Source organism: Octopus sinensis, linkage group LG11, assembly GCF_006345805.1.
Source record: "Octopus sinensis linkage group LG11, ASM634580v1, whole genome shotgun sequence".
NCBI lineage: Eukaryota > Metazoa > Mollusca > Cephalopoda > Octopoda > Octopodidae > Octopus > Octopus sinensis.
In genome coordinates this window covers 41,655,081-41,674,605 of record NC_043007.1, presented here as the reverse complement: position 1 = coordinate 41,674,605, position 19,525 = coordinate 41,655,081, and the positions used below count along the sequence as shown (strand labels likewise).

General features: G+C 36.9%; 1 protein-coding gene across 1 annotated transcript in view; it reads left to right on the top strand.

Moving 5' to 3' along the window:
* The first annotated feature begins 4,351 nt into the window (after positions 1–4,351).
* The window catches only part of LOC115217548, a 129,915-nt gene continuing 114,741 nt past the window's right edge, over positions 4,352–19,525 (top strand). Inside the window, exon 1 of the mRNA XM_029787277.2 lies at positions 4,352–5,136. The gene's annotated coding sequence lies outside the window, so the exon portion shown is untranslated. The remainder of the gene's footprint in view (positions 5,137–19,525) is intronic.

The following is a 19,525-nucleotide window of genomic DNA, read 5'->3' as shown; positions in this document are numbered from 1 at the left end:
TGACCAATATCAACATCCCAAAACCATAAAAGGCAGAGTTAATCATCATCTTTGTCATCATCTTAATAGCACATTTTCATGCTCACATCAGTTGGATAAAATTTGCTGAGGCAGATTTTCTATGACTAGATGATCTTCTTGTTGCCAACCCTCGCCTGTATCCAAACAAGGTAATATTTCCCCATGACCAGACATGTCTTTGAAGATTGGAAACAAAGGACACAGATTGCATAATGACATTTGTTTACAACCATCATGCAACATCAAGGCAAGGAGACAGTAACACATGCTCTCATGCATATCTGTATATATATATATATATATATATATATATATATATATATAATATATATATATATATATATATAAATTAAATTAGAGATAAAACCACAAATCAAACAATGAAAAACTTAAACCAAAGCATAAAAATAAACAATATGATATACAAAATATATAAAAAATATAGAATTTAAAATTATTTAAATTTAAAAGTTTTAATTTATATTTATAAATTTTATATCCCTTAAACATTTAAAAAAAAATTTATTAAAAAATTTAAAAAATTTAATAATTTATTAATTTAAAATTTTAAAAATGTTTAAGGAATATAAAATTTATAAATATAAATTAAAACTTTTAAATTTAAATAATTTAAATTTTATATATTTTGTATATTATATTAATTATGTTTATTTTTATGTTTTTCATTGTTTGATTTGCCTAATAGTGGTTTTATCTCTAATTTAATTTATATTTATACTGTGAAATTGGATTTAATCCTAAATCTAATTTTTCCCTGTAAGTTTGGATTTACTCCCTAATATTATTATTATTATTATTATTATTATATATATATATAAGAATTTTTTGCATAATAAAATAAAAAACCAAGGCTGTATAGATATTGGAGCATTTATAGATAGAAGTGCTATTAATGCTCTAATATCTATACAGCCGTAGTTTTTTTTATCTTATTACGCAAAAAATTCTTATATACACACGCTGACATAGAACCAACGTTGAACCCTTTATTTGCAATATTACTGAATCTGGAACTTAACTATGGTCTGTCTATACCTTTGGGCCTAACACCTTTGGGTCTCAATGACACCATTATCTCTTATAACCTCAACTTCTCACTAATATATATATATGACGGGCTTCTAATTTCCATTTGACAAATCCACTCACAAGGCTTTGGTTGGTTGAGGGATAAGAGAAAAGACATTTGCCCAAGATACCACACAGTGAGACTGAATCTAAAACGGTGTAGTTGGGAAGCAAACTTCTTACAACACATCCAGATGTGACAGATTAACTTGGACCACTGTTGTTTCAGTCGACATTATTTTTCTCTCTCTTGAAATATAATATCATTCTAAATATAAATGTCTTTATAATATACCATTTGTTGCTAGGCGTATCATTTAAAAAGGATGAAGGCTGTTCGGTCATTGGTAAACAAGGGGGATAACACTTAAAAGTAACACGGAAAATTCAAAGTGCAATTAAGCTCCAAAACAGCACTGATTAAGCAAAAGCAATTAAACTATAGTAATCCATTTTTCTCTGGAGTCTTTTTGTGTGAGAATAGCATACTCTGGACGATGTAATCTAATGTGCCTTTTCTTTAAAGATTAGAGTGTGATTTGAGGGAAATGTGGATTCTATTTCTAACTGTTGGAAGGTCTCTGTAGAGGCTCCAATGAAAATAAAGTTGGTTATATAGGTAACTAATTTCATAAGAAAATCGAATTGACTTATTCCAGCTAGAAAAGAATGAAAGGTGAGTCAGTCTTAACTGGCTTTGAACTTCTCAGTGCATAGAGAATCTGAAATAAATTCGCTTTGTTTATAAATTAAGAAATATGATTACATATTTCTAAATAATTTGAAATTACTGGAAAGTATTTTACGTCAAAATTAAAATTTTACATTTGTAAAAGTTCCCATTCCTGCTGGAAAATTAGAACAATTGAAGAAAAACTATGGGCTACACGTTATGCTGTTAGTGGGACCGTTCAACTTTCTCCTTTTGTGCGTATGTGTGTGTGTGTGTATATATATATATATACATATATCTTTATATATAAAAGAGAAGTTGTGTGTCTGTCTCCTACGATTTAGATTCCTAACTACTCCCACATTTTGTGGTGCAGTTTAACCAAAACCGGGTATCTTATAGTCGTGATTCATATCGAGCCCTTCTGGGTATTAGCGCGCGTCTACGATGAGTCTACGATTAAAAAAAAATTTACCATCAATTTTTCCCATTTTTTAATGTATTTTTGGCATATATAAGGGAAGTAACTCTCTAAAAATTTATTATTAAATCTCAGAACGTAAAAAGCTACAGTAACACCCCTTCCTTTTGTGGTTTGCCATATTGAGATGGCTATTATACTTTACATCTCTAAAAATGGTTATATAGTTATTTCCCTTACAAACCCGAGCAACGCCGGGCGATACTGCTAGTATATATATATATTGATAAAAACGGTAAGACGGGTCATAGCATTTTTCCGATGGCCGGATAACTGAAGAGATAGCGGCGTGGAATTCCACCTCGGCATCCGAAACTCGGAGTCTTATCATAGCTACCGAATAATTGTCACATATTACATTTACAGATATATATATATATATATGTTCGTAGCCACTTCTCTAGCAGACGGGGTCCCCAGTACTGAAGAGAGGCAGAAATAGCCTGAAACCAAGCTGGTCTGTCCGTCTCGTCGCTAGTAGGTGGTAGGCTCCCCTGCTCGCAATATCTCGCAAGCAGCTGTGCATCGTTAACCGCCATGTTAAAGTGACTACGAATATTACTTGTTAGTACAACAACTACGTTGATCGCTTAGAGAGATTTTAGAACTAGTATTTTTGCTTGTAATATATATGTGTGTGTGTGTGTGTGTGTAGATCTCGAGGTTACTCAACATATTTGATTTTATGAAATGGGCTTGATAAGTTACCTCCCTTTAATCCGATTTTTCTATCTGCTACAATTCCAACTTCAATTTTTTAATATATATATTCTGTGATGTCAAGTCTTTTCTTGATTAATAACCCCACAAATTTCTCCTAGAACCACAATCTATACGTTAAAAGTAGGGAGTTTAAATAACTATTGAAAGAAAAAAAAAAGTATATTGCTACACCAATACTTAAATTATTCACGTTTTCTTCTATCCAAAGAAGGTTTATACTAAGTTAGTAAAGAAATTAATATCGGGAGATATGTGAGGTTTTAGAGTGGGAGAGAAAAGGAGAGATGGATGTTAAAGGCATACAGAGGTGATTATGGAGTGTAAGGAAAGAGACTGTCAATGGCAGGTGTGAGAGTGTGATGAGAATGATAGCAGATAAGAAGTTGTGTTAAAGATGAGATATAGCAGTCCTAAGATGTAGTTCAGAGGAGAGGGAGAAATAACTGAAAAAACAGAAAAGGGTGATTGGTGTGGAAAATTAAGTGGGATGGGATGATATTGAGAATGAGGGATGGATTGATAAATCATAAAAGGAAGTAGTTCCAAAGAGATGGGTGGGGTAAATGCAAGCTCTAGGTTTTAGTTTTCTTTCTCTAAATAAAAGGGAAAATTGGAAGATGTCATTCAGTACATCACCACCTACTCGAATCATTTAGTCAAGCCAGTAGTCCAGACGAGTTATTTCCCTTAACTCAGTTTTCCTAATGATCTGATTGCATGTTCACACCAAATTGCTGGTATCGATGCTAATGTTTGAAATAAATAATTTCTATTATTAGCAGAATTGGAAGAACGTACGACAAATAGCTTCGCAGAATCTAGTTACATCTCTCTATGCCCTGAGTTCAAATTCCGTCTAAGTCAAATTTGGCTTTCATTCTTCAGATATCAATTAAATCTATACCAAATATTTGACAGCTATCAATTTAATCGATTATTCCCTTCTGCCCTAAGGTGCTTGATCTTGTGTTAGAGATTTTGATAATTATAATGTTGTCTGTCATGGAAGCAAGAGAAACATTTCAGAGGGGTTAAATCCGGTACTTTCTTTAATAGATCCTCAAGTACGAAAAACAAAGTCGATCCTTGTGATATTTGAACTTTGAACGACGAAATACAATATTTAAAGGTGGGATTGTTTAATTAACGATATTTCCTCATCTATTATCCCACGATCTTTAATTAAAATAATTATTTCTAATATACACACAAGACCAGAAATTTGGGGGCGAGATTTGAACTTAGAGCGTAATAAAACTATTTCTAATTAGGATAATGATAAAAGATGAATAATGCGTGACACATTTATCAGCCAGGTCACATTAAAAATGATCTGCTACCATCAATTAAGCAAACCAGTCCTTTTTGTTTTTATAGTTGAACTGTCAACGACTAAACCGGTGACACTCCTCCAGGCTCTCGCCCAAGCAGGTGGAAGAACAACCTGACAGGACAAAAGAATAGTACCTATCTAAACATCCATCCATCAAACCTACAAAGAAAACTGTTATAGCAGACGCTTGTCTTTGATGCTGCGCAGTAAAATTGAACTCCGAACGACATGATAACAAGCTGAACTTCTTAACCGCATTTTAATTTTTTTCCTTGTTGTCAAAATATCTTATATATTGTCTAATAAGGATAAAGCCTTTTGTTGACAATTGATTCATTTCATGTTTCCTGCCTACCCGCGTGCGTGTGTTTATATATCTATGTATATATAATGTAAAGTGAGTAAAAAAACTGTCAAACAATGGTTAGATGGTGAGATTCAGGTCAAAACTTTAAATTCTATAAATGACTCACAGTAAATATTTTTCTCAACAAACTCTCAGATTTCCTCAGAGATTTCTTCGCTATCTGCGCGTCTACGTCACTGAAATAAACACGTTCTTTCATTCTCAAGAAACAGGAAACTTTGTACATACATGTGACAAAAACCTGCGGTTTGTTTACTGTTTTTGACCTGACAGCCTCCAGATCGAAACACTATCACTATACAAAGTAATGTGAACTCTATAATCATAGTTCGTGTGAATTTAAAACTTTTCTCATAACGAATTAAAATAACATATTTGATTTATTTCTTATCGAATATTTATTTACTGAAGTTGAAGAGAAAAAAAAGGAGTTTAAAAAAAACAGAGAGGTAAGATGATTTATTATAATTGTTGTTAAAAACAAAATACTTTCTAATATTTCTCCAGGTGACAGCAGGGGCAGTGAAAATTAATCAACATTCTCATTATACTAATTTCTAATCAACGACAATATCTCTAAGTGGTCACACCACCTGTTAGAAATAGCAACCAAATCTGGCCCCCACCCAAATCACAGCAGCCCAGCGTTTTTAGATAGATACATTGGAAAAGAGAGACGGGGAAAAGACTAGATGCTCACGGCTGGAATGTCTAACCGCATCTTTACTTGTTTAGGCCCAATCTTGACTATTGTGCTTTTACATTTTCACTATAGCTATTGTTCAGTTTTTGTAATTTTCTGATTTTAAGCAGTTGTTTTAATTTAATGAGTGTGTTATTTTATTCATCCATAACTCTTATCCATCTATCCCGAAAGATTTATATACTTTCTACTGTAGACATAAGGCCTAATTTTTGCAGGAGCGGCTAATCGATAACATCGGCCTGAGTACTCGACTTGTGTACTACTTAGGAAGAGTGGTCCCGGTGCGCGCACTCGCGTACTCGCGCATCCGCGCTAGCTAGTCGTGACTAGTCGATCCTACGACTACCTAGCAAAGTAAATAAAACACAAAATAAATAATTTTTTTACACAAAGTAAATAATTTTTTGGCGATCTTTCGTCTCTAGTAGATCTTTCCGTCGATTTCCGTAAAAAATTTTTTTTTTTACATATGGGTTTGCGGGAACTTTTGAAGTAATATACATACATATACACATACACCGAGTAAAAAATTTCAGTTATCTCTTTCTTTCACACATTACTCTGTCTCTTCACACACACTAACAGGAGCACTTCACTTACACAACATACTGTCTGTCTCCCACACCCCATCAAACACACACACACACACACACACACATGTCCATCAATGCTCCCATGCACGGTAACTTCAAAAGAACTTCCCTCGTCATACAATCGCTTTCTCTTAGTCTCTTTCGCTCTCATTACTTCAAAAGTTCCCGCAAGCCCATATGTAAAAAAAAAAAAAAAATTTTTACGGAAATCGACGGAAAGGTCTACTAGAGACGAAAGATCGCCAGTTTTTTTAAAACAAAGTAAATAAAACACAAAGTAAATAATATTTTTATAACAAAATAAATAAAACACAAACACAAAGTAAGGATCGACTAGTCACGACTAGCTAGCGCGGATGCGGGAGTGCGCGCACCGGGACCGCTCTTCGTAAGTAGTACCCTCGACTTGTACTTATTTCCTCGATTCCGGATGGATGAAAGGCAAAGTCGATCTCAGTGGAATTTCTAGATATATCTATATATGATCGTGACTGTCTGTTTCTCCTATCTGTTCAATCAACGTCAGTCGGCGAACTTTCAGAATAACTGATACATATAAATCGGAGTTCCATTTTTTTTGTTTTTGTTTTTCCGAAATTTTTCCAGATTTTATAGTTCACACATTTCAAAACAGTTGGGCGAGAACTTGGAAAAACTTCAGCCCCACCCTCATTTTCTCCCAAATTTGTTTACTTTTAAAGTTTTTTTTTTTTGGAGGTTCCGGAAATTGTCAAAAATCGGCATTGTTAAATTCCCTACCACCCCAATTCTTCAATTTTGACTCCCCCCCCCAACCCTAAATACAGAAATGTTCTGAAATTTTTGTCCGAATCATAATGCCCGTATTTTTCCACAAAGTTTGAAGAAAAAAAAATTCTGAAAAATGTTTAAAATTAAGAAAATGGGGGTGTAATTTTAAAATGCCGATTTTTGCCAATTTTTTTTACAGATTCGTATATCCGTAGCTGAAAGTAGGGGGAGGGGAAGGATGTCGAAAAAAATTTTTTTAAGGGTGGTTTGGGGGTGGAGGCGGAAGTCTTGCCGAGAAGGAAAGACTTCCAACGGGTGGAAGTCTTGCCGAGAACTTGGAAAAGAAGTAAATAAATCCGTGTTTTGCAAAAGTCTGTCCTACCGCCACGCCACTTCCGAACAGCAGCCACCACTAAAATTATTTATTTTCATCTTCTTATAGTACACCATATTTTGAAACATTTGTAATCCGCATTTTTTGGAGAAAACATTTCGTACCCCCGCTCCCACCCACCACTCCCCTTTCTATCGTACTTACCACGATTAAAATGAAATTATTTTATTTTTTTCTTCGTATTCTTCCACCTGAAACACTTCTGATTGCCTTGTAATCCTCATCGCTGTCACTATCATCATCAAAACAGCGAGCTTGGCAGAATCGTTAGCACTCCGGGTAAAATGCTTGGCGGCATTTCGTCCGTCTTTACGTTCTGAGTTCAAATGCCGCCGAGGCTGACTTCGTCGTTCACCCTTTCGGGGTCGATAAAAATAAATACCAGTCGAACACCGGAGTCAATGAAACCGACTTACCCACTCCCCAGAAATTGCTGGCCTTATGCCAAAATTTCAAGTCATGTCATCACAAATATTAACACCATGAGACTCTGACAAGACAGTATATAAAGTGGTTGTTCGACTTGGTAGAAACAGCAGCAAAATCTCCCTTTAACTATTTTAAATGAAATAAAAGAATAGTACATTGACTCCTTGTACGGATCTTTTCTTTTTGAAGGCCAGATTTTCCTAGTTAACTAAAAAATTTGAAACTTCGTATACTGGTAAGATCCCACATGTACTGATACACTTACGTCAACAACATACCAAATAGAGACCAAAACCATCTGACTGGAATCAACGAGGGAGCTTGAACGTGATCTAAAAACCAGCTAAAAATAGTGACCAAATGTCTCTGAAACTGCACCTTGCCATCCTAGAAAAAAAATCAATGGATAATATGACTGAGTTACTTGTACATAGGGTTACAGCTGGAATGCCTTTAATACTATTGCTCTCAAATCAGCCCTAACATTTGAGAAAAAGACAGAGAGGAGTACAAGGGGTTGATCACTTTTGGAGCACCTTTTCATCATAAGCGTGCTCGATGAAAGACTGTCCTGAGTCTAAACAACGACAGCAACATGACAACATTAACAGCAATACCATGAGCCAACGATGAAGCTTCTACATATAAAATTAATATATGAGAGTGAGGGGGGGGGACATTTGGGAAACCTGAATTAAAAAAAATAATGTCCGCTCCCAACTGTTTTGAAATGTGGGATGCTATAAAACGTGAGAAAATACTTAAAAAAAATTCGAAGAAATTCGGATTTATATGTGACAACTATTCCGCCCATTAGTTTCAGCACTCTTATAGATGACTAGCAGTATCGCCCGGCGTTGCTCGGGTTTGTAAGGGAAATAACTATAAAGCATTTTTAGAGAGTTATAGCCAAAAAGTAGCAAAAAAATGGGAAAAAAATTATGGTAAATTTTTTTTGAGAGTTAAAAAGGTCGAGTTGCGTCCCCTAGACAGTCTGTGGTTTGTGTTTCTGATTGTCGACCCCATGTCGAATTTATCGATTTTTTCCAGAACTGGGGGAACTTTTCAAAATTTTCGCTGCGTTAGTTTTGAATTATGACATTGGGCTACGTGTGTGTCAAGTTTCATCAGAATCGGTTGAAAGCCGTGGTCAGGGTGAGGGTACAACCTAACAGACACACAGACACGCAGACAGACAAACTGCCGTTTATATAGAGAGAGATGATAGCAAACGTTCTGCTCGGAGAAATATAGAATATTGTTATCAAATAAAAATACAAAGCCACAAATTTCCAAAGAGAAAATTATATAGATACCAGTACTTGACTGACACTTGTTTTTACGACTTCAGAAAGAGAGAATGATAAACTGAGATCGACAGGAATTGAACTCAGAATATTAAAAAGCACAACGTAACATTTTTATCTATCGTTCTGCAGATGTTTGCCAAACGCAGTTCATGTAACAATCCATACAATGTGGCACTCCATCGGTTACGACGAAGCGGGGATCCAGTTGTTCCTATCAACGGAACTGCTTGCTCGTGGCATTAACGTGCATGTGGCTGAGCACTCCACAAACACGTGAACCCCTTAACGTAGAGTGTGACAAGTCTAGCCCTTTGAAATGCAGGTACTATTCATTTTTGCTAACCGAGTGGACAAAAGCAACGTGTAATAAAGTGTCTTGCTCAAGGACACAACGCATCGCCGTGAATTGAACTCACGACCTCGTCATCGTGAGCCAAAACCCTAACCACTGAGACACACGCCTTCATAATCCATACGATATACCATATCTATTCATTCTTAAAACGTTCAGACAAATTCAAATGTGATTAATTTTATTATTACCCATGCAGGGCCAACAAAGAGGGACATACATCACATTGGGGACATACAAAAATTGCAATAAAAAAAAAAAATGTATGATATAATGAAAGATGGAAACATGTAAAATGAAAATGGTGTTACTTGCCCCTTCAAGTAACATCACTTGCTTCCTTTCCTCTGTTCTCCATTATGTTTATCCCATACCTTTTTTTGAAGTTCTTTAAATTCTATATCCTGTGGAAGTTTTTCTTTGTTAAAGTCAACTTTCCACAGTCAATATTCCCCTTTGCATCTCTCTATTTCCATCCTTTGCTGTTCCGTTATTAATAGCACTATACCTTCCACTCCGTCCTCAGCCTCTACATCAACATGGACTGTATTTTCCCATTCAATTGTCTTTTCAAACAGTTCATCATCATAAATTAATTACACACTCAAAACAGCCAATGGGAGGGTAAGTTTGTGGGTCATTGTGTAAATGTGATCTTTTCTTTTGTTTTTGTGATGCAGGGCGAAGGTGGGACAAAGAGGGTATGGGAGGGCCTTGTGTAGTTGATGGGTGAAGTTCTGTGTGTGTGTCGGACTTGTCTTTTTCCCCCTTTTCTTTCAGGTATTTTTCCATTCTTCCTCTTTTACTTTTTCTGAAACCATTTCTTCCTCCTCTTGTCCTTTCTGGGGCTTCTCTTGTGGCTTCTCCACTTTTTTATCCGGTGGAGGGCATTTTGCTCTTATGTGGCCCTTCTGGCCACATTTAAAATGCCGAGGGATTCTGCCCTCTACCCTAACATTTATTATGGTTCCGCTCACAGTCACCGTTTCCACCATTTCTTCTATTGTTTCTTTTGAACCTTGAATTATCATGTTCGAACCTTGGCCTTTCCAATTCACGCTTTTCGTTTCTGTGGCCTGGATCACCGCTATTTTGTCCTCAGTATCAACCAAGACGGGAGCTGCTATCTAGGCCACATCTGTCTCTGGTGGAATTCCTTCTACCCTTACCCGTGACGCTCTCTGTCCCGGGTACATGGGTAGAAGTACTAGTGGTGTTGCTGAGTGTTTTCATTTTTGAACCTGACTTCAACTTCTCCGAATATCAATCCTCTGGTATGATATATTATTTCTTGCCAGATTGGCCGCAGCGCCTTCTCTACTTGCTCAATTGTCACGTGCTCAATTATTTTCCTTCTAAATCGAGTAGGTTTTGTACGTCACTGTTCTTCCTTTCATTATTTTTGTCGTATCATGCGGGGGATTACTTGCACGTTGTAACCGTCCCGCCTTAATAACTTCTTGAATTTTTCCACTTCAATCTCCACATTGTCATCCGATTCTCGGGCGACGCCTGCGAACTTCCTCTTTCTTCCTTCCAATTCCCTATCCATAACTCCAATAGTCCTTAACAGTTCATCTTCAGATGTTGACAGTTCCGATCCGCTAAGGTTGAGTAGAACATTTTTTTTTACTCGTCATGCTTCCCTCAAAACGCTGAAGGACAGCACAAGCATACACAACGTTGCAATGCAGCACAGAACACTCAAATACCACAGAAAACCACCAGCACAAAAACAAACAAAAAGCAAACTTCAGAACTGGGTTGCGTGATGCAAATTCAATATCTTTATTAGGCATAAAGCTCCAAACACAGAAAGGGACACCACAAGGACAGACAAGAACACAGTGGGGACAAAAAGAATAAAACGAATGTAAATGAGATGAAAAATTATTTAAAAATGAAAATGGTCGCATGGATGGTCACTGTTGGAATCAAGGCTGCCTTAGAGAATTGATTCAGCTTATAGCTATGTATTATTAACACACTAGTTCGTTCTGTCTAGTAATGTTGACGTATCCCTTGTGAAAAGTATAGTGTAAAATGAATGGATACTATGGAACAAGCAATACACGTCTCATTTATCAGTTATTTCATTACATTCAATGTTAAATTTCCAATAAGAATGATTAGCATGGCTCTTTCTGCGCACCAGCTCAATTCTAGGCATAATTTCAGGGACATAACCACATATCATTCTCAGTTGACAATCTGGCAACGAAGTTTGTTTTTAGTGGTTGAAACCTTTTATTCACAGCGGGAACAGTTACCGGTGCTTCACACATTTCTTTTTTACAGATGTAAAAGAGTTCACCGTGGGACACCAGAATGATGTTTGGGAAGGGGTTACAGAAAGTGCTTTCATTGTGGTATCATTAATACAAATCTATCTTGGGAATTGTTTGGAAACTGATCTGAAATTAATTTTAAAGAGGTATGAAATGAATTGATGATTCAATCCATTAATAATAGGAAAATAGTACACTATTTCATTATGTCACTATAAAGGGGTAAAAAACCCCATTGGTCATGAATGTTAATGGGATTGCACCTAGAAAGTTCCTCTCTAAGGCACACAAGTCCGAGTAAGGTTGTTTTTATGGAAGACCAGCAGTCGCCCTTGCATACCGGCCTCCCCTCTCCACGCCACCAGTGTTCCAAAAGAAAGGCAAAGTCTGATGCAGCTTGGCATCAGTGACGTCGCAACTAATTTCTACAGTTGAATGAACTGGTGCAACGTAAAATAAAGTGTCTTGCTCAAGAACACAACACACAGTCCGGTCTGGGAATCGGACTCACTACCTCATGATTGTGAACCCGACACTATAACCACTCAGCCATGCGCCTTCACTATATCACTGTATCGACCAGATTATCGGATGTCGTTGCTTCCTCGCATTGCTGTTGCTTTTGAATGATGCCATCCCGTTGGTTAGGCGAACAGGCCAACATTCCTCTTCAAAGGGGGTAATGCTCGTCGCAGGTTTACCCATTTACACTTGAGTGGATTAGAGTAACGTGAAGTGAGGGGTTTTACTCAAGAACACAACTGGTCTGAGAATCGAAACCACGATCTTGAGTGCAACGCCCTAACCACTTAGCCACGTGCTTTTACATATCAAAACGAAGTAGGCCTGGTCCAACATACTGACGTTATTTTTTGTCCTCCACTTGTAGTAGTGTAGAAATTTGACTCATATTCTCTAAAACATTGTCATGACCCATTTCCAGCTTATCGTTCTACAGCTCAAGTTTCATCCAAAATGCTCTTAATTTGTTGACTAAGAAGTCTGTATAACGGTAACTAGATGCCTTAAAGTATCTTGTTAACTGCATTGAGTAATAAGAAAAAAATCGTTTAGGAAGGTTAGCTTTGCAATCCGTTTATGAGAAGTGAACTTGATCACTTTATTCTGTTTTCTCGAACGAAAAGAATTCTTTAGATTAATCTTTCATCATTGCAACGACTACGACTATTGAAAACCATCTCGGTTTTGCGTGAAACAAAAGCACATCTTCCTCAGCATTTTATTCTTTACACAACAGAAGCAGTATACTTGTGTTCAGAAGACTAGATTTGACGAAGTTCATCGTTCGTACGTTATAGAAAACAGATCTGAGAAATGGAGGCAGTGTCTTCAAAGACAATGCATACCTATTAACCATACAGTTCATGTTTTTTACATCACGCTTTACATTAGACACTGTTAAGAAAACCCAGTATTGTGGGAACTGCATCGGTTATGCAGCAACCGACTATCATTTACCAAGAAAGACCTTTTTTCACACAGAAACTATGTACAACTTCATATATGTCTTCTTTTGTTGTGCTCACCAAGGCTTGACAAAACAAATTGTTTTAAAAATTCGAATCCTTCATTTATATCTTGTATGTACCAGTTGATAGATATGAAGTGATCGAAACTTGAATCTTTACGTGTGTCTCCTTTGTTCTCTAAATGTACACGTAAAATCCTTTCGTTTAACCTGCTCGAAATTCGCCATTATCTTACACGAAGCAAAGGTTAACTTAGATAAACTTGACTTAATTTTCAATCGCGGTGACACAGTTAAGCTTTGAGATAGGTATATATATATTGGCAACCCCAAGAAAAAATAAATAGGTGGTTTCTTTGTCAGTTCCAGGGAGCTCTTCATCATTTCAGTTATACATTAACAAGTTTCATCCGCATGAGTCTTTGCTTTCCGCCTTTCACTTGCTTATTGGTAGTCAACTTTAAGGATATAGATATGTAAACAGTTGTATAAATTCCGCAACAACTTCATTTTCTTGCTTCATTTCGTACACCCATCAGTTATTCAGTTATATACTTCTTACATGTGTATAAACTCAAGTAAAAATTTCTAGCGTAGCCTCTAATATTTTTGAACTACCGTGTATATCGTTTATAATTATAAGGTATCTTTCAACAAACGTTATCATTTCACATTGGCTGATTAAGCAGTTCCTTTGCTTGTCATAAATTATGAATATTTCAGCAACCATATGTGGGTATATTAGTTTTTGCAGTTTTTAGGAGCTATCTTGTGGGTAGTAAAGTAAATTAGTTTCATTTTGTCTTTATAACTACCCACTCTGATTAAGTCGAATATGTTTCATTTATTTTCTGTTTGGAATGCAATTGATGTTTGTCAATTTGATGAGGATCATCTAGTTACAGAAATGTCGTTTCAGAAAGCTTGGCTTCAATCTCTGAACTTAAATGAAACTTTGGCAAACAATACATTGTAGGGAGAACTTTTTTCATTTTACCCTCCACTGATATTAAATTTGATGTATGCTTCTTTATAATTTTTGTTTTACCACTGGGTGCCATAGTTACCTAGAATGTAAAAGTAAATGTTTTAGTAGTTAGTTTGCTAAATACGTACACTCCAAAACCACAAGGTATTTTAAAACATTTACACACACACACACACACACACACACACACACGGATGCAGGTAACACCAAGTGATTAAGAAGTTTTCGCAATAATGTGGACCCAGGTATTGGTCTCGCTGCGAAGAATGTGGTGCTAGTGTGACAATCTTTCGGTATTAGTAGACGTCATTCATCCACACAACATTCCCTCGTGATATAGATATGGGTGAAAGACGTCGTCGACTAATTCCGAAAGATTGCCGCCAGTGTTCTTATAACTGAAAATACGGCAAACGAAAACGGGGTTTGTAAGCTTGTCGGTTGGATTGTACTGGTAAATTCAAAGTTCTAGTCTTATCACACACTGTCGGGCTGATTCTCCCTGGAAATTAAGTCAATGGTTCGTCACTGTAGAATATTCGGACACATACACGCTTGTAACGTGAAAGGATCTATCATCGAAGCACTGGCAGGGTGTCGAGATCCTTTCTAGTCACATACAAAAATTCTTGTAGAAAACAAACAGACGAAACTCAGGTTAAAGGTGAACAGACAACTTGGTTTATTGATTCATGGTTGTACGTTGTCTGATGGGGGAATAGACAGCCTCTGATATACTGCTGGTGTTGGTCGTTGAGGTTGGTTGAAGTTGGTTGAAGTTGGTGTGTGGCTGTCAGAGCCAGGAAAACCGTGACCGATCGCAGTGCTGTCTTGAGCCGAAGAGAGCGATTTGAGGTTCGCGGGCTCGAGAGATGTTTTCCCGCACATGCGCATGGGGAAGACTTCCGGTGGCCACCCGGAAGTAGTCCCATTCTGCGCATGCGCGCCGAACCCTACACTGTAGCATCACTACAGGGCTCCCCTCCGAGTGCGAAGTACGGCAACCAGAATATTGTGGTGGTGCTGCAGAAAATAGAAGGCTTGCCGATCCCCCAGAAGACTTGGTACATACTATGAATCAATAAACCAAGTTGTCTGTTCACCTTTAACCTGAGTTTCGTTTGTTTGTTTTCTACAAGAATTTTTGTATGTGACTAGAAAGGATCTCGACACCCTGCCAGTGCTTCGATGATAGATCCTTTCACGTTACAATTGGTGACCCCCTGTAGCATCACTACACGCTCATACAATGAGTAAGTTGTTTCGTTGATCGAACTTACTCATCATAGAAATCGACGGGAATCCCTTTGCATTTTATATACATTTGTGTATGTGTGTGTTTGTGTGTGTGTGTGCTTTATACATACACACACAAATATAACATTATATTTGCTTGTACATTCGCACACGTTTCTAAACACAGATGTATGCGTGCGTGTTTGAGCACGCACAAAAACTCTTGTGTATATTATATTTCATCACAGACGCTTATATTATGTGTGTGCTGCGTGTCTTATTTGCTGTTTTACCCCCATTTCTTAATGTGGGCCGCTTATATAATATCAAGGACCTTGACATTATTGCTGTTAACCAAATTCCTGCAAACTTCAGCACTGAGTTTGTCAAGAGAATTTCACGTGACGCGCAATTGCCAAACTAATACGTACATGAAAACTGTTCATCATACTACTACTACCACTACCACCACTACTACTGCTGCTGCTAATAGTAATAATAATAATAATGTGTCACAAATTTGTGGGTTGGAAATGTACGGTGATTAAATCAGCCCCAGTATTTGAGTGGTTCTTTATTTTATCTCAGAATAACGAAGGGCAAAGTTGACTCCGGTGGGAATCGAACTCGGAACGTAGAGGGACGGAATAATTACCGTAAAATATTTTTTTCCGGCACTTTTACGGTTTTGCCAACCCATCTTCCTCTAACATAGATAAAAGGTGTGAAATATAGTGGGAAGGAAGGAAATTAGTAGATGAGTATATGTATGTTTGTGTGTCTGTCTGTCTATCTGCCTGTCTGAGAAGGAGAGAAAGAAAGAGAAAGAGATATATGGATATAGATATGTGTATATAAAATACATACACGTTTACACAAACATAGTAGAACACGTGTATGTGTGTGTATATATACGTACGTGTGTGTGTGTATACACACCACACACACACACACACACACACACTAGTCTAAGTATCCTGCGTTGCTCGGAAGTTTAAGGAATGTTAAAGGAAATAAATATATTCATTCTGATAAAAAAATATATTTTCTGAAAAATTCTATGAGATGACATAAATATAAACAAAGTTATTAAAAGAAATCCTGAAATCAATCGCGGTTCAATTTTGTAGAACTTCTAAATATGCAATGTTTTCAGGGTGTCCTTTAACTGGTGTACAAATAAAGAGTTTTGGGCTTTCCAACTCGCGAACATCCTACATATAACTACCCATGAGAGAAGCAAGGTTAAGTTCAACAACCTTGATAGATTGTCCATGAGATTTGTTTATTGACATAGCAAAAGTTAGTCTCACTGGGAACTGGAGCCGTTTAAATTCAAAGGGAGGTCAGATTGCATTAACGGGATACGTGGAATGAAGACATCCTCACCCTTATATTTCCAAGTGATAATCGCTGCCTCTAGAACATGGGATTGTATTGCTTTCATTGAACAGGCGAGGTGGATCCAGAGTGAAGAAGGGTCTGGTGGGACAGATCAGGACTAAATAGGAAGATCTTCAACTCCCAGGTGTTCTGTTTATACACTGTATTGTACATCAGCAAGCACTCTGTAGGAAAGACTTAAATATTTCTTGCATACTGAAACCAGTCGTTTCTGTGGTGAACTGCATTCAAGTTCAAGCACTTAATCAACACCGGTTCCAGGTTTTTCTTGAAGAAATTGATTCTGAATTCTGTGACTTGCCTTATTACACAGCATTGAGGTGGTTCAGCTGTGGTAAAGTCCTGTGTCATTTTTATAAGCTCTGAAGAGAAATAGATGTTTTTCTCATCAAAAAGGATAGAGCTGATCCACTTCTGTCAGATCCTATCGGGCTGTTAAAGTTGTCATTTTTGGTTGATATCACATTCCACATGAATGAATTGAAATTGAAACTTCAGGGAAAGGATAACCGTATCTGTGATCTCTACAGAATCATCAAAGTATTTTGGGGAAAGCTATCATTGTTTGAAACACAAGTGGAAAGAGGAAACTTCTCTCATTTTCAGTGTTTCAAAGTTTCATGCTGGAATCACAGAAGGTATCAACCTCCAGTTTCTGAAGAAGATTATTTGTGACTTAAATAAGTAATTTTTTGAAAGATTTTCAGATCTTGACAGAATTGAGTGAAATTCTTCTGTTCCAGAATCCATTTGTTTGTAACCTTGATGATGTGCCATTTGAACTATAGTTGGAGCTCATTGATTTGCAAGCAAGTGACTTGTTGAAAGAGAAACACAGAGAAGGAAAACTTGTTGAACTTTGTCGCTGCTTACCTGATGATGAGTTTTCAAAGTTGAAGAAATTCGCCTCTAGTATGGCATGAGTGTTAGGAACAACTAATGTTTGTGAGCAAGCATTTTCAAAAATGAAGTATGCAAAGTTAGCACATCAAACGAGGTTGACTGATGAACATTTAAAAGCAATTCTCTTGGTTGAATGCAGCAATTCCAAAGCAAGTATTGATGATATCTCAAAAGCTAAACACCAGTTTCACAAATCTCACTAACCTTTTTTGCTATTTAGTTTGTGAGATTTGGATATGTGTGCATTGTGTGTGATATAACTATCTTAATGCTAACGTTGCCTTCTTTGATAAATTTTGCTGTGTGGTAAGTAGTTTGCTTACCAACCACATAGTTCCAGGTTCAGTTCCATTGCATGGCACTTTGTCTTCTACTATAGCCTTGGGCCGACCAAAACCTTGTGAGTGGATTTGGTAGACGGAAACTGAAAGAAGCCCATCGTATATATGTATAGTGTGAGAGTTTGTGTGTCTGTGTTTGTCCCCCTAACATCGCTTGACAACCAATGCTGGTGTGTTTATGCTCTTGTAACTTAGTGGTTCAGCAAAAAAGACCGATAGAATAAGTACTAGGCTTACAAAGAATAAATCCTGGGGTCGATTCACTCGACTAAAGGCGTTGCTCCAGCATGGCCGCAGTCAAATGACTGAAACAAGTAAAAGACGGAGAAATATGTTGGTTGTCTTTATTTTTTTGTGTATTCACTGTATTGTATTGAACAAAATGGTTATGCAGCCTGCGTTCATCATTCTCCGTTATCTGACCCACTGTGAAAAAAGTTTAGTGACCCCTCGTCTAGCCTATGTGAACATGACAAGTGTTAAAATGACAATATACACACTCATACAAATATTATTTAAAATAATATATTGACTACATAAGTGTCATTCTACTGTCAATTTTGGACCATTTATGTAGCTTCCATTGCAGTAGCTCATTACAATCTTTGACTTTAAGCAATTATAAACATTTGGGACTAGGAAGGTCTACGTACTTCTATTAAAGAGAATATATGCAAGGAATTAAAAAACGTCTTATAAAATTAGTTATAATACATATGACAGAAGAAATACTACTCTGAGTTCACAAGCTAAGCAATCTCTGCTGGTCCTGCAAAAATAGTGTATTCTCTTCCCATATACCCGCTTGTACTCACACACTTAAGCATAACTGTAAACATATGTATGTATACACAAAAGAAAGACAAATGAAGGAGAGAGAAAGAGGGGAGGAGGGACACAGTTAAACATTTGATAAAAGGCAATCTATGATTGACTCACTCTTGGGTTTTACGGTGGGTGTGCCCAGTTGGGGAAGATAAATTTCTTTCTGTACTTTGCAAAGACTGAAATTCTCTGATTTGATGTTTGGTATAATCATCTGAGTTAGAGTTCTTGTTGATTAATCTCTTTTTGGCAGTGCAAAGCCTACATTTTCTGCTAGCATTCATGTGGGGCTTACATTTTACTGCAGTTTTCCAACTGATATCATATGCTGTGCTTTTTTCCTTACAACAGCCTGGCATAGCTTACAGCCATTTGTAATGTTTTGCCTTTCAATATTTCGTGAGCTTCTCCTCCAACATATTGATGTGACACTTCAGGTTGGCATTGCAGCTTGTGTTTGTAGATTTGATCTCTGTGCCTCATATGTGATAGTCTCAATATTACAGAAGCCAACACAGTTGACATGTGGTAATGTCTCTGCATTAGTAACCAGCCTCAGCTGGTGGATTGAGCCTGTGTGATATAATCAACTTTATGTTTGGAGTACACTGGGATTGAACCAGATTATTTACAAACATCATATGAACAACAAGCACCAAGTGTCAACATCAGCTCTTAAAACAAAAATTATATGACTGAGTATAATCCTTTAAATGAAACAGCTGTAGGCAGCAGGCAACATAAAATGAGGGATGAATTACTATCAATAAACACGATATGGTTAACTTAGCAGTATTCCATGTTGTTATTATTGTTTATCACCATGTTTG